The 19,744-nt window shown below is 31.6% G+C and overlaps 1 pseudogene; it reads left to right on the top strand.

Moving 5' to 3' along the window:
* The first annotated feature begins 8,338 nt into the window (after nt 1-8,338).
* Nucleotides 8,339-9,251, top strand: LOC140852836 (zinc finger BED domain-containing protein DAYSLEEPER-like; annotated as a pseudogene).
* The last annotated feature ends 10,493 nt before the right edge of the window (nt 9,252-19,744 follow it).

Below are 19,744 nucleotides of genomic sequence, written 5' to 3' on the forward strand. Positions count from 1 at the left end.
AATAGTTGTTGCAAAAGATCTTGAGTCAAAAATGAATACAATATTATGTGCAAGGCTAAAAACTCTTAACTACAATAGAATACAAAAAATGAAATCATCTTACAAAGCCGGTGCATTAAACTGATTATGGGATGGAAGAAGTTTTCTATGCAACCTAAACCATCTCAAAACTAAGCTTGTAGTGAATTTTATCTAATGGATAAATAGTGATGGATCATGTATAACATACCCTTGTTCTAAGTCTGAATACATCATTCAGTTTACATCTAATCTCTCAAATCTTTAAAATTTTTTTGCATCATTTTTTTCTAATTGATCCCTCCCTTATTTTCTCAAATAATTTCATTGTACTTCTGGTTTAACCCTCATTTTTTTTCTTCCCTCGTTCCAAAATCGCATATTATTGGGTGTATTTGTGTTGCTAGTTTTTCCCATTCCAGAAGTGGTGTCACGTCACATGAATGATACTTCAAGCATGATAAGCCAGTCATACCAATCAAAGTTCTATGGTTTTCAAGTTTGCTTGAGCAAACCTGTTATAGTATTATAAGCTACCAATATTGAGTCTCGTGCTTTTGGCATGATAAGCCAGTGGCCAATCAAAGTTCTACGGTTTTCAAATTTGCTTGAGCAAAGCTGTTATAGTATTGTAAGCTACCCTAGCACTGAAATATCGAGCCAAACATGGCCGGATCGAGCCAATTATTGATTTAACAATTTCAGCCGAGGTTGCATTTTCATTACTAGACCAACATGATGGTGCACGTTTTGTGCATTGTCTCTTAAACCTGGATCTATGAAAAGTTTTATCCATGCAACCTTATTTTTCAGCTCAAAATGTATGCCCTCTGTCTCTCAAAAACATGTGTTTCTATCTCAGATCCAACATGATCCCACATTATCTCATAAAGGTTTGTGTATCATTCACAACTAACAAGTTGTGTTCATCAGCACTCTTGCCAACCATCCGATGCCAAGTTCCATATTTTGGCCCTCATCAATCATGAAAGGATGTATGCATTAATTTAAACTTAGGCTATCTATAGCTATTTGAGCACTTGAATCTAATTCATTCCTTCTAAGCTAACTAATTTTGAGGTTTGGATCGGTTACAAACCAGGCTTAAAATTGAAGCTTGAGTTGGCATATTTGAGAAGTATCTGGTTCATAATTTCTTACGGTGGTCGTCGGTCCAAATCTAGTGTCCATGAATCTAGAACAATATTAACTTCAGATATCATAGAACCAATATGTTGGGCAAAACTACAATCACGAACAATAATACCGCAAACTTATGTTCTCTCTTTATATAATTAAATGGAATGTCACTATAATTCATCAAGCAACAATAATCTTTACAATTTACTCAAGCAATTAAAAATAATGAAGCAATCTATAAAAGAGATAGCAAAATTTGATATAAAAATTCTTTCGATATGAATCTTTCACTATTTAGAATAATAAGATTGCTATGGATCTTCTCTAGATCAACTAGAGACTACACAAATATATCATCAAGATCAAATCTTGCCTTTCATAATAAAAATAATTATCACCAATAAAATAGATTTTAACGGTAAACAAAAAATAGAAGATAAATCTCACCAAATATGGATGCTTGACATAATTAACGGAGAAGACTTTTCAAAGATCGAAATTATTCAAACTTATAGTTTTCAATGTTGGGAACAACATACAACAAAGTAGCACTTTTTTCTTTGAACTTTTTCTCTTCTCCATTTCTATTTTGACCCTTGATTGTCTTGAAAAATTTATTTTGACCAAATATATATTTTGAAATCTATGTTGATAAATATAATATATTTTATCGATATATTTTTGATTTCTAAAAAATTATGCATACTAAAAATTATATTTAATTGAACTAGAAGTTCTAGTAACTTACTGGCTCATATAATCTTCCAAAAAAATGTTTGTAAGGTGGCATGGGACTGCATAGCAATAACTTAAGTTGGACAGTTTGGAAGAAAAGCAATGGAAGAGTGTTTCAATTTTAAACCTACTCCCCAAACATAAGCATTCAGAAAGTCACCAGACTCCTCACAAGCTGGATAGCCAACTAAACAGGAAAATGGAAAAACAAGCATTACTGAGAATGATAAAGTAGCAAACGCAGTCATATCAAATTGTTTCCAATCTGGGTCTCAGCTCATTTCTGCTCTTTCGAATGTGCCGAAAGACCATTGTAAATAGGCCATAACTCCACGAAAGATAGGTCACATTGTAAATACTCGTTACATCTGAATAAAATGGGGTAGGCCCTCCCCTCCCTCTTTATCAAAAAAAAAAAAAAAAATACCCACTCATAAAGTTCATCACATCTTTTCTAATTTTTTTCAAATACAGTAGAATAGAAAGGACTTGGGTCAGGAGCTTAAGAACTAGAAGACTTTTGATTAGTCCTTCCTCAAAAAAATTGATTAGATTTATTCATTTTGTTTAATGATTCTGGATTACTTTTTTAGTAAATTAGATAATTATTTTTATCGCTACCTAAGTTTGGAATGAAATAAATATGTATGAATGAAAAGATAAATCTTACATACTCTATAAGATTGTACCTATGTATATGCGGTCGTGTATCACGCACCCAGTTTGGACCATAGGATTGGGGCATGATAGGTCTCTTGAGAGACTTGTCCAACATTTCATCCACTTTAGTTCATTGCCATGCCCACGGCAATCTTGGTCGGGATATTTGACAGCCTTAGCCAGTTTGCTTTGTTTTGGTCAGTAATTGACATACTCGACCTGCATTGCTTGGCTACTTTGGAAACTATGAAATTAAACTTCATTTTTATGAATGATACAAATATTATAGAGTTAAATATACAACTCTTAGTAATGGTACATTCTAAAGTTATCAGAATTCCATATATGAAGAATTGGAGATCTATGATTGCTTTCACTGTTCCCTAAAATTATCATTAAGGAAATATTTTCATTAATCTTGATAATCTTACTTGTTGCAATCGAGGGCTTGTGGCTCAGATGAGTCGATCTCTGCTCTCACATGTATGAGATATTATCCACTTTGATCTCTGACCTCTATGGTACGGGATCTCACATTTTTATCCTTTAAAAGGTATGTTATGGAAAAGAGAAAATTTCATTTCATATAAGCTAGACTCCCTCTTGGCTCATGACTAAAGGGTAGTCTTTGCATGGATAGGAGGTGTATCACAGTCTATCTCCACAGACAATCATTTTTTACAGTTAAGAGTTTTTGATGCTCGGAGTCTCTACTCCCATGCATGAGGTATTATTTACTCTGGCCTTGACCACTATGGCATGAGGCCTCGATCACTGTGGCATGGGGCCTCATGATTTTGCCCTTTAATAGGTATCTTATAGAGAAGAGAAGATTTCATTTAATATAAGTCAAGCTCCTTCTTAACTCACAATAGATATAGGACTAATAATGCCATCTCTCCACAATAATAGCCTATCATATTAATTTTGATAGCTTTGTGTTTATTTCTATTGTCACCAATGACTATACGATTACTCTCACTCTCAGGAGCAATCATGGAAGTTCAAATTAATGATTGTTCAAGAAGGATAGCAGAACTAAGGAAAAGAATGTACTAGGATTAATTGTAATACATAGTACCAAATGATGATTCGACAAGTATACATATCTCCCCATAAGAACCATCAAACTTCAGCATCTTCAAAAATAAAATAGATCAATGAATCCACTAGGGAATCAAAGAAAAGAAGCCATATAGTTATAAGTACAATATCATGAGCAAGTGCCAAGTGATGCAGTCAACAATCCTATCTTGGAAAGAGAATATCCAGCACGTTCATTTAGTGTTCCTCACCAAAAAAGCAATAGAATAGTCCAAGCTATCACAAGGAGATTTAGACAGAATATAATAGATCAAGACTCTTTCAACTACTTTTCGGTCGTATCATGTCTACAATGACAAAAAGCAAACTCATACACAAAGATGTGGGATACCCATATATAAACAATCATGAACATGTGCACCAGTTACATCTCACAATCTGCAAATCTTCAAGAAAGTAATTTTAAAATGATCCTTGATACCCAAAACTATAGTTGGTTTTTTAGCTAGTGAATAGAATCAAAAGTTCAAGAAACATCTCTATTTACTCATCCAAAGACAATAGCATATTGAGATTGAGAACCTCTGACATTGGACCAATCAGGACATGTCTCAATCTCAAAAGCAATGCTCATCCAACTTCCCATGGCATGGACCAATCAAAAGTAAATCAACTCACACAAGACCTTGGTATCTTGGATGGACAGGATTGGACTAGACTTATAGATGATCCTCATCCTATGTCTACATTTGTCCTTCTCATCAACTTATCACCATCATAATAATGCAATAGAAATGATTATGCACCTAACAGTCATGCATCAAATGCGTTTGAGAGCATCCAATATAGGGGTCGCAAAATATCACTCGACCCACCAACCCGATCTACATTCGACCCACCATAAACTGATTTATATTTTAGATGTCTAACCTATTTAATCTGTTTAATTTTTAGGTTAGATCGAATAACTTGTTTAACCTATGTATAGTTTTCTAGGCGAATGGATCTGGGGCAGTCTGTTTAAAATTCAAAACCGACACTTCTATTCACAAATCGCGACCACAAATTGGAAACTCCTGAATTTCTACCATGTGGCCCACTATTTCAACCCATCCCATCTAGCCATCCCTAAGACCCCATCGACAATCTTTTGGTTCTCTGGTTCTTTTCCTCTTACTCTTGGCCAATCAGGTGGCACCTTGTTTCCTCATTGATCGAGCAAGTAGTGACCAGACAGTGACCTCTTTCTCAATTCTCAATGTCTTTGGGGTCCTAATTCAGCCAGCGAGCAATCTTTTTCTTCTTTTTCTCCGACGATCTTAGTTAGGTATTAGGATTTATACTTTCTTTCCCCTATTCATCTAATAAGCGATCTCTTTCTCTGATGTTCTTGCTTGCGAAGGATTAGATTTAATCTTCTATCTCAAAACATAACTCCTTTAAAATCTCCATCCTCTTTCTCAACTCAAACCTCTACTTCTTATTTTCTTCTCTTATTAGACTTATGATTGACTTAATGTTCTATTGCAGTATCATCAAAGTAAAGAAATATTTAAAGACAATAAGATAGGCAATGATCTTTTTTTCCTTCTTTTTCTATTTTAGTTTTATTCCCAAAACATTCCTCTTTTTTTAACTATTTTTGCAATTGTATGTAGCCATACTGCATTCCATTGCAGTTTGTGTTGAGTAACAACTAGAAATATTTGTTCACTATACTTGTGATATTTCAGATTTCTTATTACTTATTTGCAGTGAGACACAAATCAAAAATTTATGGATTCTTTTTCATAATTGAGATAATTAATGAAATCTGTGTGTCCAAATTTTGGATTTTTTTTTTCAATTTATTTCTTAATTTGTAAATGTGACATAGTCTTAAAGAAGTCTACATGAAAAAATGATTCGAAAGCATGCATTGTTTGCATCTATAGTTTTTTAGTACTTTTATTATGACTCAACACTCAATACAATTAGAAAGCCATTATTGTTTGTTGTGATGGTGATAGACTGATACAATTAGAAAATTAATATTAGGTTATTTATTATTGTTTGTTGTGATGGTGATAGATTAATATTAGATTATTTATTATTAATTCCATAATATTATTAATTCATGGACCCTGATGATGTCGACTTATGTTAGTCATATAAATTCTTTTGCTTGTTTGTTTTCTATTCATAATTTATATACTCAATTTATTTTCTTACTTATTTATATAAATATGCTAAGATGATTCTTAAATGAGTTTTTGCTAATTTATGAAGAATCAGTTATTACTAATGATAAGTAATCTTGAATGGTTTGCTTCTGCAAGCAACTGATTGCAACCATTTTGATTTAGCTGCAATGATAAATCTGAGCCTCTTTTTCCTCTTTCCTTTACTTTTATCAGTTTTATATTTATATAAAGAGGCTAAGATGATTCTTGGGTGAGTTTTTGCTAATTCATGAAATAATAATCAACTATTTCTAATGATAAGCAATCTTGGATAATTTATTTTTGTAGGCAACCGATTGTAGTCATTTTGATTTAGCATATAATATGATGAATTTGACCTCCTCTTCCTTTTCCCTCTGCTTTTCTAAATATTTACTGGTTATGTATATTCAATTTTTTTTAGATTAGTCTATTGATTCCCTTATTATATGATATAGATAGATAAAGATATCAATGTAAAGATGAAGTTGGATAGTGATGATGATAGGGCAAATGAATTGGTGCCTCTAGATTCTAATACAATTATAGTAGATGATTTTGTACAAAGTAAATATAAATGAAAGTTAATTTTATCTATTTATCAATTCTTTCATATAAATGAGGTAACTTAAAAGTGTAAGTGTAAGAAGTGTGGTATAGAATATCCATATAGTGATAAAGTTGGGACTGAAAACTGAAACATCATATGAAGAGTTGTAGAAAGAATTGTGATATAGGCCAAATGATCTTATCACAATCTGAAGGGTCTGTGCCAATATGTTTTAGTAAATTTGATCCAGAAAAATATCATCAATTGCTTACATTTACAATTATCAAGCATGATCTATCATTTTAATTTGTTGATTATGAAGATATTGAATCATTATTTGCTTATATTTATAAGGATGCCAAGTTGGTATCAAGGAATACTTTAAGGAAGCGTTTGGTGATCCAACTGGGATCATCACGATAATCTAAGATCACTTATGATCAAAATCTTAGGATAATTTGATTCTTAGTGATCTAAGATCACGATGTTTGCTTAGCCATAGTATAGTGATTAAAGATCTTCGGATATATATAAGTAACTTATTTGGTATGCTACGAGAATCTAAGATCACCGATCATATAATATCAAAAATATCTTTGACATTATCTCAGATGGAAAGGAAAAAAATGATATAGGAGAGACGAAGGAAGAAGAAGAAAGCTCCAGATTATCAGATTAAGAAAATAAAATCATCACTTCAAATCACTCTCTCAACAAAGCTTTAGGAGTTGGGATTGAGGATTGGGGTATAAAAAATTTTTAAAAAATATCTAATAGATTTTTTCTCTTTCTAATCACCACGGTGAGAAAAAAAAAATTTTCTTCTCTTCTTCTATAGAGATGATGCCCCAACTATTTACCCCAACATACGTAAATAATATCGCATACGCACGCAAAAAAATATCACAGCAAAAAAAAGATAGGTTTACTCTTTCAAGAAGTCTCTCGATTACGAAGATATTTTAATTGATATATTTTAATATAAGATCATCATGATAGAGTGATGTTGGATATCTATCCTTAAAAGTAAATTTTCTATCACCACGTTGGATGGTGATTTGAGGAGTATGGGTGATTTGAAATCACTGCCATGTAAGATCACCATAGTGCAACCAAACATGGTGATCTCACCACCTTCACCCACATTACCCTTTAGCTTGAGTGGATCACTCCATATCAAATGCCCCTAAAGGTTGATTTGCTAAAGTTGCATCAAAAAAAAATTATCGCTACACTCGATTCCTATTATGATAAGTTTGACTTTGGATTTATGGGACTTCTATCACCACTGACGGATATTTGCATTTAACTGCCTATGTTATTGATGAAGAATAGATATTGGAAAAAAAAAAATTCTCAACTTCTATTTCATTCCTCCTCCACGGAATAGCATATCATCGTGTGAAGTAATTTATAATATGTTAATTGGTTGGGAGATTGAAAATAAACTATGACTTTGGATAATGCATCGATAAATGATGTATTTATTAACATGCTAAAGTTCAGACTTAATTTGAAGAATGCACTTTACTCAAATGGTAAGTTTTTTTATGTCTAATATTATATTATTTTTAACTTAATTGTGTAAGAGGGATTAAAAGAGATAAATGACCCTATCTTCAAGATTTGTGAAAGCACTAAATATGTGAGAGGTTCATAAGTTCGAAAATAAAATTTTTTGGAATGTGTTACACAAGTTTCTTCGAAAAGTAGAAAAGATTTGAGACAAGATATTCCTACAAAATAGAATTATACTTTTTTGATGTTAGAAAGTGCTCTTTTGTTATCAACATGCATTTCTTTATTTATAATTAAGTGACTCTAATTACAAGTATTGTCTATCTGAAGAGGATTAAAAAAAATTGAAAAGATTAGCAAGTTGTTGAATATGTTCTATGATGCTACTCTAATATTTTTAGGAGTTAAATATCCGATATCAAACTTATATTTTTTTTAAGTTTTCTTAATTGAGCTGACTTTGAGATAAGAGATGCAGAATGTAGATATTTTCATGCAAAAAATGACATGACAAATGTATGAAAAATTTGAAAAATATTGGTCAGATCATAGTTTAATCTTGACAATGGCAATTATTTTAGATCCTCGATACAAATTTTAATTTATGAAACATTATTATAAAATATTAAATGGATATGGTTGCACCGAGAGCATGTGCATCTATGATTGTATATTTTTTCTCTTTAATTAGTATATACTAGCTTCTACTAAAGTTTTAAGTATTAATATATCAACTCACAGAGACATGGAGAGTGATACTTCTCATGAAGCTTCTAAATAATTGACAAAATTAGATGCTTTTAAGATATTTTAAACTAAAATAAATATATTATACTTATATATGATGTTATTTTTGATAATTAACTCTTCTTTTCAATAATGTAGGACTTTGATACATTTGAAAACTTTAATTTTGTAAATGCTGCACAAAAATCTTTATTAAAATTATATTTGGATGAGTCTAGAGTTGATAGGAAGTCCAAACTAAATATCTTTGATTTTTTTGAAAGCAACTTAGTTTTGATATCCAGAACTTTCTATCATGGCTCATGATATTTTAACTATTTCAATATCTATAATCACCTCTAAGTATGCTTTTAGTGTTAGTAGATGAGTACTTAATAAATATCATAATTTACTTCAACTAGATATCCTTGAGGCATTGATTTGTACTCAAGATTGGGCATTTGAAAATAAAGATATATATTTTATTAGTTATATTACTATTATATTTTGAATGAATTTATTATTAACTATTGTAATATTTTGATGTAAATATTTTAGAACCCAAATTAGATGATATTGTAGAAGATATGATGAACTCAAGTTATATCAATAAAGCCCAATCAACTCAATACTCGGCCAATATCAATGTGAACCCATAATGAAATGAATCATGGTCATGGATGCTTTTTTGGATTGTGTTGCTCATATTTGTTAGACGTATAATCTTGTTGTGTCACATTTTATTTGAAATTCTTTTTTTAATTTTTATTTGAATACGGATGTTGTCATAGTTTGGAACTCTTTTTTGTTTGACTATAAATATTGTCAATCTACTTATGGAGTTATGATGGTGGTTAATTTTATGGTGGTTATAGTTTAGCTTCTTATTTCATTATGGAATTAATTTTTAGGTATGTGTATTTCAGATTATAATTTCATTATAGTCTATACGCTTTGTTTAATTTTAGGTTATCTACTATGTGACCATGTCCTAATTGTTCAATGTAACATATTTTGTTTAAATTTTTATGTTCAGCTCTAATACTCTCATAATCATGAGCAAAAAGTAAGGAATCTTGAGATCAAGGTCTCCTCTTTTCTGGTTATATAGTTCCTTACTGGGTATATTTTCTTTATCCGGCCTTTATTGCTTTCACATAGGGGTTGGCATCTCTTTCTGCTTAAAATATACATCTCTATTGTATTGTGTTGGTCCTTCATATTTCAATATTAGTCTGGACTGAAAATGTTTAATTTATTAGTGCACATATTCTTTTAAATACCAATCATATTAAATATACATTAAATTGAAATCCTATTTCTACAAAGGAAGATCAGGATGATCCAGATGGTGGAATATAATTTGACATATGTGATTGACAGATCATAATATATTATAATTATGTCTTGATATGTTTCTAATTTCATATTTCCTTGTTCTATCCCTCAAAATGTATGCAATTATGTTTTACTTATTTGCCATGAATTCTGTCATATTCTTGTTCAATATGATCTAGAAATTATAGTAAATTTTTCTTATCTTCAGGGTGCTTGGCTTATTATTATAAGTGCAGGCTTTTTGGCTATTGTTCCTTTTATTCTCTAGTTCGTTAGCATGTATGACACTTGAAGATAAGGAAGGACCATGTTCTATTCCTATGGTGTTGCATTATATCAAATATTTATTCTTTTCACCATATTTAACAATTCAAATATATAGGCTCCTGCTTCCAAGTAAGCTAGACTATTACGAGTAATGAAATAATTTTTTCCTTCAATTATGCTTAAATTGACAATTTCTTTTGTCAGTAGGGCACGTAAAACTCCCATCAAGTATGCAACTGCACAATAAGCAACAACAATAATCTTGTAAAATGTTGTTTTATGGAATGGGCACAATGGATAATTTATAGAATGCAAGTTTATTTCAGCCATCTACAAAACATAAGCTGATAGGATATGGACTCTCTAGCAGCACTTTATTTTAGGATCAAGAAATACTTAGAGCACTATGATTTGGCTTCTCAAGTTCTGCATATTGCAAAATATATTGGCACATCAATATGGAGTTTGTTGTATTGTATTTATATTTATTATGACATAAATTAGTATGCCTTTTGGGCTAGTATGCTGAATTCTATTCACTATGTCTAATCTTGAATATAAATGCGATCTAAGATTCTTGAAATATTTATATTTATTTTCTTGTAAAGATTGAATGCAAATTCTAACCCTCCAAAAAAAATTGAATGTAAATACTTCTTTAATATAAATACTATCTAAAAAAATTATTGTAATATTTTCTAGATTCATATTTTTAATTTTTTTTTTGCTATTTGATGTATTAAATAGGATGTGTCGGGTTGAGCTGGGTTGGGCTAACAAATTCTATTTTAAATAGGTTAAATAAATAAGTTAAACAAGTTAAACAGGTGAGGTCGGATTGGGTTAACAAGTTATCCATTCAATAAACATGTTGAACAGGTTGGATCGGATTATTTATTTATTAAATATGTCTGGTTCAAATTATAAATTCTAGCCTGTTCAATAAACAGATTGGGTCAGATTTAGAATTTCTGATCTAATCGGTATCTGACATGATCCGTTTATGACCGACCCAACCCGTTTGCCACCCCTAATCCAATAGGCATATATCATCTTATCATAACATGCTATCTAAATAAGATATGAATCTAAACAAATATTTATAAAAATAAAAAAAATAGTCATATATGCTTAATAAGTAATTTCAATGTTTCACTCTAATTTAAGTTAGAGTGATAGTTTGTATAGACCAATGAAGTCAATATACATGTCAAGTAGCAATCTATAGAAATAAACATAATGTAGTATGCCACCATATGTATTGTCGCAATGTTTGTATCCGTACTTACTCTAAAAGCTCGTTTGGTTCGTAGAAAAAAAAATTTAAAAAAATTACTTTCTGAAAATTTATTTTTGAAAATAAGATTTTGATATGTTTGGTTGATCATGAGAAAGTAATTTATTATAAAATAGCTTATATTTGGTTGACCATCTATTTTTTTAAAAAAAAATAGTATAAAATATCTATTATACCTTTAGTAGATATAAGACCGTATCTTTTTGTTCCTAAACTTTATATAAATATTAATATTATATTTATATTAATATAAATATAATACTAGATCATAATAATTTATTATATTAATATTTTAATATTATATTATATTAAAATAAAATTAATATAATATTATATTATTATTTAATATTTTATTCTTACCATTCATTGATATTTTATAAAATCTTAGTCGTAGATCTTAAAAAGATATTTTGAGAAAGAAAAAAGAACCATCACTTCCTATCTCATAAGAAGTATCAAAATCTATCTTCTCTATGGATTTTTATTTTTCATAAAATATAAAAAATGACTTTTCATGAAAAAAAAATTTTTTATTCTCTTTTATCTTAAACTTTCAACCAAACAAGAAGCCTCCTCTCTACTTTTCAGGAACTGCCTCTATCCCTCATCCACTTGTCGTCAACCAAATGAATCCTATAGTTATGGTACTCCAAACGAAATGATATAGCATGCTTTATTCTATCTCATCATAAAACAATAAGATTGATGAATATGCTATATATATGCATAATATTCATCAATTTAGCTGGAAGAGTTGAAACTAATTATTTAGACCAACCAGCAAGTTGAAACTAATTTTCAATTGAGCCCAACAAAATCAAAATTGTAAACCTTCTAGAAATTCATCAAAAATTTGAAAAGATTTCTGATACAAAGAATTAGAAAAATGATAAAAACTAAAAATAAATTTATATCCCTAAAAATAAATACTATAAGAGAGCTAAATAAATGGAATCAAAAATCATTACCGCTCAAGTCGAAACTAATTTTCAATTGGGCTCAACAGAATCAAAATTGTAAACCTTCTAGAAATTCATCAAAAATTTGAAAAGATTTCTGATACAAAGAATTAAAAAAATGATAAAAATTAGAAATAAATTTATATCCCTAAAAATAAATACTATAAGAGAGCGGAATAAATGGAATCAAAAATCATTACCGCTAACGATGATAAAAGATATACATCATTAACTCATAATGCATAAAAATACTTTAATTATTCATGAATAAATTGTTCAATTCATGTATAGTTTGAGAATAATTAAATAGTTATTGATCCATTCTTTTTTGAAGAATAAATTAAAGAATTATTTAGTCAAGGAAAAATTGAGAATAATTCAAGAATTTTTTTGTTATTTAGAGAATATTGTCATCAAAATATACACAATCGAAACTACTAAATAGAGCTAAACATGTATCGGGTCAGCCTAATCACTAGTTGATGCTAATTATATAAATCTTTGAGTTGAATGGTTGAGGTCAACACATTATTAGGGCTTTACTATATCCAATTCTATAGTTGAGTCGCTAGAGACCAACCCTAATCGCATATATGGGCATCAAAATGGACCAGACCTATACTCTTAAACATAACTAAATTGTAGAGTTTTCAGCCACAATCATATTAGGCTGAGTCAGATTCAGATCAAATTAGCAAGGATCGTAATGTGTCTAGCTAGGGCTCTAAAGAAACATACTTCTGATATGATAGGTTGGCCATCAAGATAAAGCCTCGGGGTCATTGTTTTCCATCACTCATTGACTCATCCCCTCTCTCTTTAGTTTGATTCTACCTCGATGAAAATCTAGAGCTGCAAACAGCCACATCTTGCCTCATCAGCAAACAAAAGACAACATCCAATTTATGCTCCAATCTGCTGCTATATCCGACAGCCACTCTATTTGTTCGGGTAGTGTAGGAATTTTATTAGAAAGAAGTCAGGAAAGATGGGATAGGGAGAACTAACTGGGAAGCATGGCCTAACCAGCCATGGCTACCCATAGCAGATCGACAGGAAAACCTTCAAATGGTCGGCCTTGCACTATAATGTGATTAGATGGCAGCAAAGATTCAAAAACTAAATTATTTATTTATTTAAAAAGAAGAGTTGTAGAAGATTGCCCATAAACAAGGGTATATTATTATTATTATCATTATTGTTACTATAATTGCTCCTGCTGCTCCTATTGTTGCTTTTGTTACTGTTACTGTTATTGTTATTATGGCTATTGTTACTGTTGTTGTTCGTGTTGATGCTAGTAATACTAGAAAAGATAGATTCATTATTTCTAGATTAGTTCCATGACCATCAGACATCATCCTAAAGGTTGTGTAGCACGTGTTAATATATGTAAATTGTATATTAATCTAGATTCATTTGTTAATGTATATATCTTGTATATTGGTCTAGATTCAGTTTATGTAAATTTAAAAAGATTTTGTGATTGATTTTCTATACAGTTATGTATAGAAAATTTTGCATTTGCTAATTTTGCTTGATTGATGTTTTGTACAATTATATACAGAAAATCCTATATTTTCTTTTATGTTAGAGGCCTTGTATTCCTTTTGTGTTAGAGGCTCCATCTATAAATTGGAGCTTTTCATTGTACATTTCATCAACACAATATATATATATATATATATATATATATATATATATATATATATAATTCTCTCATTTTCACATGGTATCAGAGCCTTAGGAGAGGTCTTTGTTCAATGGAATCTGGTGATTTTTTTGGCTTCAACAGAAGCTTGTTTTCTGGCAGGCTATCTTATAAGATTAAGGTTCTCCAGCCATCTTCCCAGCGATTTAATATCATAGAAAGGTCCGGCATTTTATTTCTGCTCCATCACCAAAATTTGATCCTCAAAAGCAGTCGCATGTGCCATCCCTTCAAAAGACCCATTCTGTCCACACGTCGGCTATATAGAGCAAAGAAGTAATTCATATGTCATCCTACACATATCAACCATGTCACCTACCACAACACATCATGTCTACACAATTCATGATCAATGTTTCCTAACCTGTCGAAGTCATCCTTGATGGGCACAACTGTAATTACTCGGCACATGCTATATATAGCTTTCTTAAAGATAGAATGCTATGGAGATATGTTACTAGAGACAAGAAGAAGCCACAAAAGGATGACAAGGAGACAGATGATGCATTTGCTGATCATCTTGAAATTTAGGATGCAACCAATCACCGTATTATCACATGGTTTGCAAGAACCTCAGTTCTTTCTATTAGTATGCTTTTTGGAAGGTTTGAATTGGCTAAGGAGGCTTAAGATTTCTTCAGCATCGATATTCATCTAGTGATTTTGCTCAATGCTATCAATTGATACATAATATCTATTCTTTATGCCAAGAGCAACATTAGTCTATTGATGAATTTTATTCAAAATTAAATTACTTGTGGGATCAATTAGCATTCTCTAAATCTGAGTGGAATTGTGCTGAAGATACCAATTATTTTTGGAATATTATGATGGTTTGAGACTGACTCAATTTATGATGGCTTTGAGAGATGAGTTGAATCGGCACAAGCCTCATTACATCACAGGTCTCCATTATCATCGTTGGATAGTACAATTTCTAAACTGATCTCTGAAGAAACTAAACTTCAGACTTTCCATTCGTCTATATTTGGCAATTCAAATCTTGTGGCAGCTACTGCTCATCAACAGATACCTAAAGTTTTCACTTAGCATACTAGGAATGTCTCTGGTGGTCAAAGTACTGAATTTATGAAAAAATATTCTTTCTGTAATATTAGAGTCATGAAGTTGTTGATTGTAAAAAACTAGCATGTTTATATGCTTCTCAGAGTTTTTCTTCTTCCAAAACTGCTGCAGTCATGAATACTGAGTTATCTGAGTCTGAGTCTACTCAACAATCAATCCTTCTTCAACTATTGATTTTGAGGTATTTGTCAACTAGCTCTTATCACAAATAGGTTCTTCCACTCATGTTATGTCCACAACTCTTTCCGATAATAAATCTTGGTATACTGATTCAGACTGTGGAAATCATATGACATCTGATGATTTTTATTTTATATACAAAATCTCGCCAACCTCACCACCCATTGTTCCCACTATCAATGGCTCATGCATGCATATGAGTCATATTGGTAACATTTCAATACCTTCTCTCACCATATCAGATGCCTATATAGTTCATTCTTTATACTTAAATCTACTCTCCATTGGATAACTTTGTGATTTAGGATTTGAGCTTTATTTTTCTAATCGCTACTGTGATATGCAGAATCCTCAAAAAGGTCAACTCATTGGGATCGACCATAAGATAGGGTGCCTGTTCGAGCTAACTTCCTTGCATGTTCCTTCTTCTGTTATTGTTGCTACAACTCCTATTTTTGCATGCACTTGGCACACTCATCTAGGTCATATTTCACATGCTAAACTTGAATATCTTGTTAGTAGTGGATGCCTTGAATTTGTCAAAAATAAAAAATTTGATTGCATGTCATGTCAGTTAGACAAACAAAAGGCTTCATCTTTTAATAGAAGTACTTCTATTGCTTCTAAATCTTTTGAATTGATAAACTGATGTTTGGAGACCGGCACATATTTTGAGTAAAGGAGATAATCATTATTTTGTTATATTTATTGATGATTATTTCCACTTCACTTGGATATACTTGCTGAAAAATCGATTTGAATTACCTCAAATTTATCAGGACTTCATTACTATGATCTATACTCAATTTTCTAAGCACATTAAGATTTTTCATCCTAATAATGCTACTGAGTATAAGGACTCATTATTTCTTAAAATCTTGAGTCAACATGGTACTGTGATTCATAGGACTTGTCTAGGGACATCACAATAAAATGGTCGAGCTGAACATAAATTCGATCACATTCTTAATATTGTTTGAGTCATGCTCTTATCCGCCTTCCTTCCTGAATCTTCTTGGAGTGAAGCTATTTTTATGGCAGTTTACACCATCAACCATCTCTCTTCTTCTGTTTTAGATAATCGCACATTATATGAGCTATTGTATGGCATGACTCCAAACTATAGTATTCTCTGAACTTTTAGTTGTTCTTGTTTTATGCTTCTCTCTTCTAATAAACATAACAAACTCCAACCAAGATCTCGTTTGTGTAATTTTCTAAGCTATGGCATAGAATAGAAGACCAAAAATTTCTCGATATGTAATCTTCTGAAAATACAAAATATTTTTCAACTTATCAAGAGTCGATCTTGGTCCATGCGAGTCCACTCCATTGTTCAAAAACACTTCACTGGATCTTTTTCCAATGTCACTTTCATATACAAGAAGTTCAGCTCTTCTAGTGACCTTGGCTCTCCCACGGCTGCTACTCCCCAAGATGATCCTGGTATCACACCAACTGGGCTTCGTCGATCCACTCAGATAAAAGAACCTCCTAAATACTTATGTTACTTTCATTGTGATCATGCTCTTGCCACATTACATGAATCCACATCTTTCAAAGAAGCTTCTTCTCGTCCTGAATGGCAACAAGCTATAGTTGATGAACTGCAAGCTTTAGAAAAGAATCATACATGGGATCTGGTTGACTTTCCTTTTGAAAAATCAGTGATTGGCAATAAGTGGATCTATAAAATCAAGATTCACTCGGATGGTTCATTTGAATGATACAAGGCTTATCTTGTAGCAAGGGGGTTCACTCAGGAGTATAGAATAGACTATGAGGAGACCTTTACTCCAATTGCTCGTCTTACATCTGTTCAAATATTATTGATAATTGCAATTCTTGATGGTGAAAATTCTATCAGATAGATGTAAAAAATATCTTTCTGAACGAGACATTTTTGAGAGGTCTATATGCAGCCTCCCCTTGGCTTTTCTGTTCTCTCGAAAAAATTTTGCCGACTTCGACGAGCATTATATGGACTTAAAGAAGTACCTCGAGCTTGGTTCGTTAAATTCAGCTCCACTGTTACAACCTTGGCTTTATCTCTAGCTCTTATGATTCTATATTATTTGTTCAATCTACTAGTGTGGGTATAACTCTTCTTCTCTTGTATGTGGATAATATGATAATTACTGAAGATGATGTTGTAGGAATTCATAAGCTTAAGTCTTGTTTATATCAGCAATTTGAGATGGTGGATCTAGGCTTCCTCAACTACTTTCTTGGACTTGAGGTCACCACTAAGGAGGATGTATTCTATTTGTCTAAGATGAAATATGCATTGGATTTGCTGATCCGTGCACGACTTACGGATAGCAAAATAGCCTCTACACCCTTGAAGTATAATGTGAAGCTAACTCCAGCTGACAATGCACTCCTAGATGATCTCACTCTCTACAGCCAGCTTGTATGAGGACTGGTTTATCTTATTATTACATGGCCTGACATTGCTTATGCAATTCATATTGTCAGTCAATTTATGATAATCCCTCAATTCACACATTATACAGCAGTCTTGCATATACTACGATATATTAAAGGCACTATTTTTCATGGCTTATATTTTTTTACTAATTCTATTCTGAAGTTATAGGCCTTTAGTAATGCTGACTGGGCTGGTGATCCGATGGATTATTGATGTACTATTGGATATTGCTTTTATCTTGAAGAGTGTCTCATATCATGGCTAGTAAGAAATAAACTATAGTTGCTCGTTTGAACACTAAAGTTGAATATCAAGCCTTAGCAGATATTATGACTGAACTTCTGTAGCTTAAGTGGTTATTGGGTGATATGAGAATTTCTCATTCTGGGGCTACTATATCCTATTGTGATAATCAGAGTACTACGTAGATTGCTCATAATGATGTATTTCATAAACAAGCCAAATATATCAAGACCAATTGTCATTTCATTTGTCAATATATTCTCAATGAAATGGTTCATCTTGTATATATTGCTTCTCAGGAGCAATCTATCGATATCTTCACCAAAACTCATCCTTCAAGGTGTTTTCTCAATTTGATTCATCAACTCAAGATGGCATCTACTACATCCTCTTGAGTTTGAGGGGGGATGGTAATGTATATATTTTGTATATTAGTCTAGATTCATTTATTAATGTATATATCTTGTATATTGGTCTAGATTCATTTTATGTAAATTAGGAAAAATTTTGTGATTGATTTTCTATACAATTATATACAGAAAAATTTTGCATTTCTTAATTTTTGGTTGATTGGTTTTCTATACAATTATGTACAAAAAATCATGTATTTCCTTTTGTTTAGAGGCTCTATCTACAAATTAGAGCCTTTCATTATACATTTCATCAATACAAAATATATATAAAATTCTCTCACTTTTACACCTCATATCATATGTGCAGTATGTTATCCAATAGCATGTCACAGCCAACTCGTTAATGCATCCCAAATTGGGTACGGATTGTATCTTTTGCACAAAAGAGTGATTGATTTTTTTTACGTTATCAATAATTAGATTATATCTTACACATATTGCAAAATAATCTAAAATCTTTCTTTCATCATCTGCATAGATCTCGAAGTGGGTATTGTGAGATCCATCGACTGGCGCTGACAAAAAAGATGAATCATTTTTTGTGCAAAAGATACAATCCAAACCCTCCCAAGTTAGCTTGGCTCAAGCCAATAATAGTTGTTTAACTTGGCTAATGTGCCATGTGAATCCATAGTCTTTCGTAAAGTCTGATTGCTTATGTCCAATTCATTTCTTGGAGATAGCAAATGGAAGAACTGGAATCTTTTACAAGCCAAACCTAAATTTGAAGATTAACTCAACATATTTTCTAAATATGTAAAATTTGAAGAGCTTCCTACCAAGGTGAGCTATAATCAATCAACTGTATTAGCAAACATGTACCAAGAATGCAGCTCTTTCAAATAATGATAGAATTATGTGAAAAAGAAAGCAAATAGAAAAGAAAAAATAATTCACCTAAGGATCTCACAGAGTGCGCCCATGTAACAACTCTTTCTTTACACCTTGCATTGATATCTTTATTAGTATCTCCCATGTCGCCTATTGTCACAAATTCCTATCATATCTCATCTATATATAACTAGCCCACGTAGCTGAGGATCCAGATCTAATTTTCCGTGACGGTGGCACGTCACACGTGAACGCGCTGAAAGCTCCGCGTGGTCTGAGTGCACAACAGCCTTTCATTCCACCTCCTGATTCCACTATCAAGTCAGAAGTGTTACTCACTTAAATGCCCCAGTTTAGTAGTAGAACTACACTGCACTCCTAAACCCAGATCCACTG

Source organism: Elaeis guineensis, chromosome 12, assembly GCF_000442705.2.
Source record: "Elaeis guineensis isolate ETL-2024a chromosome 12, EG11, whole genome shotgun sequence".
In the NCBI taxonomy this organism is placed as follows: Eukaryota; Viridiplantae; Streptophyta; class Magnoliopsida; order Arecales; family Arecaceae; genus Elaeis; species Elaeis guineensis.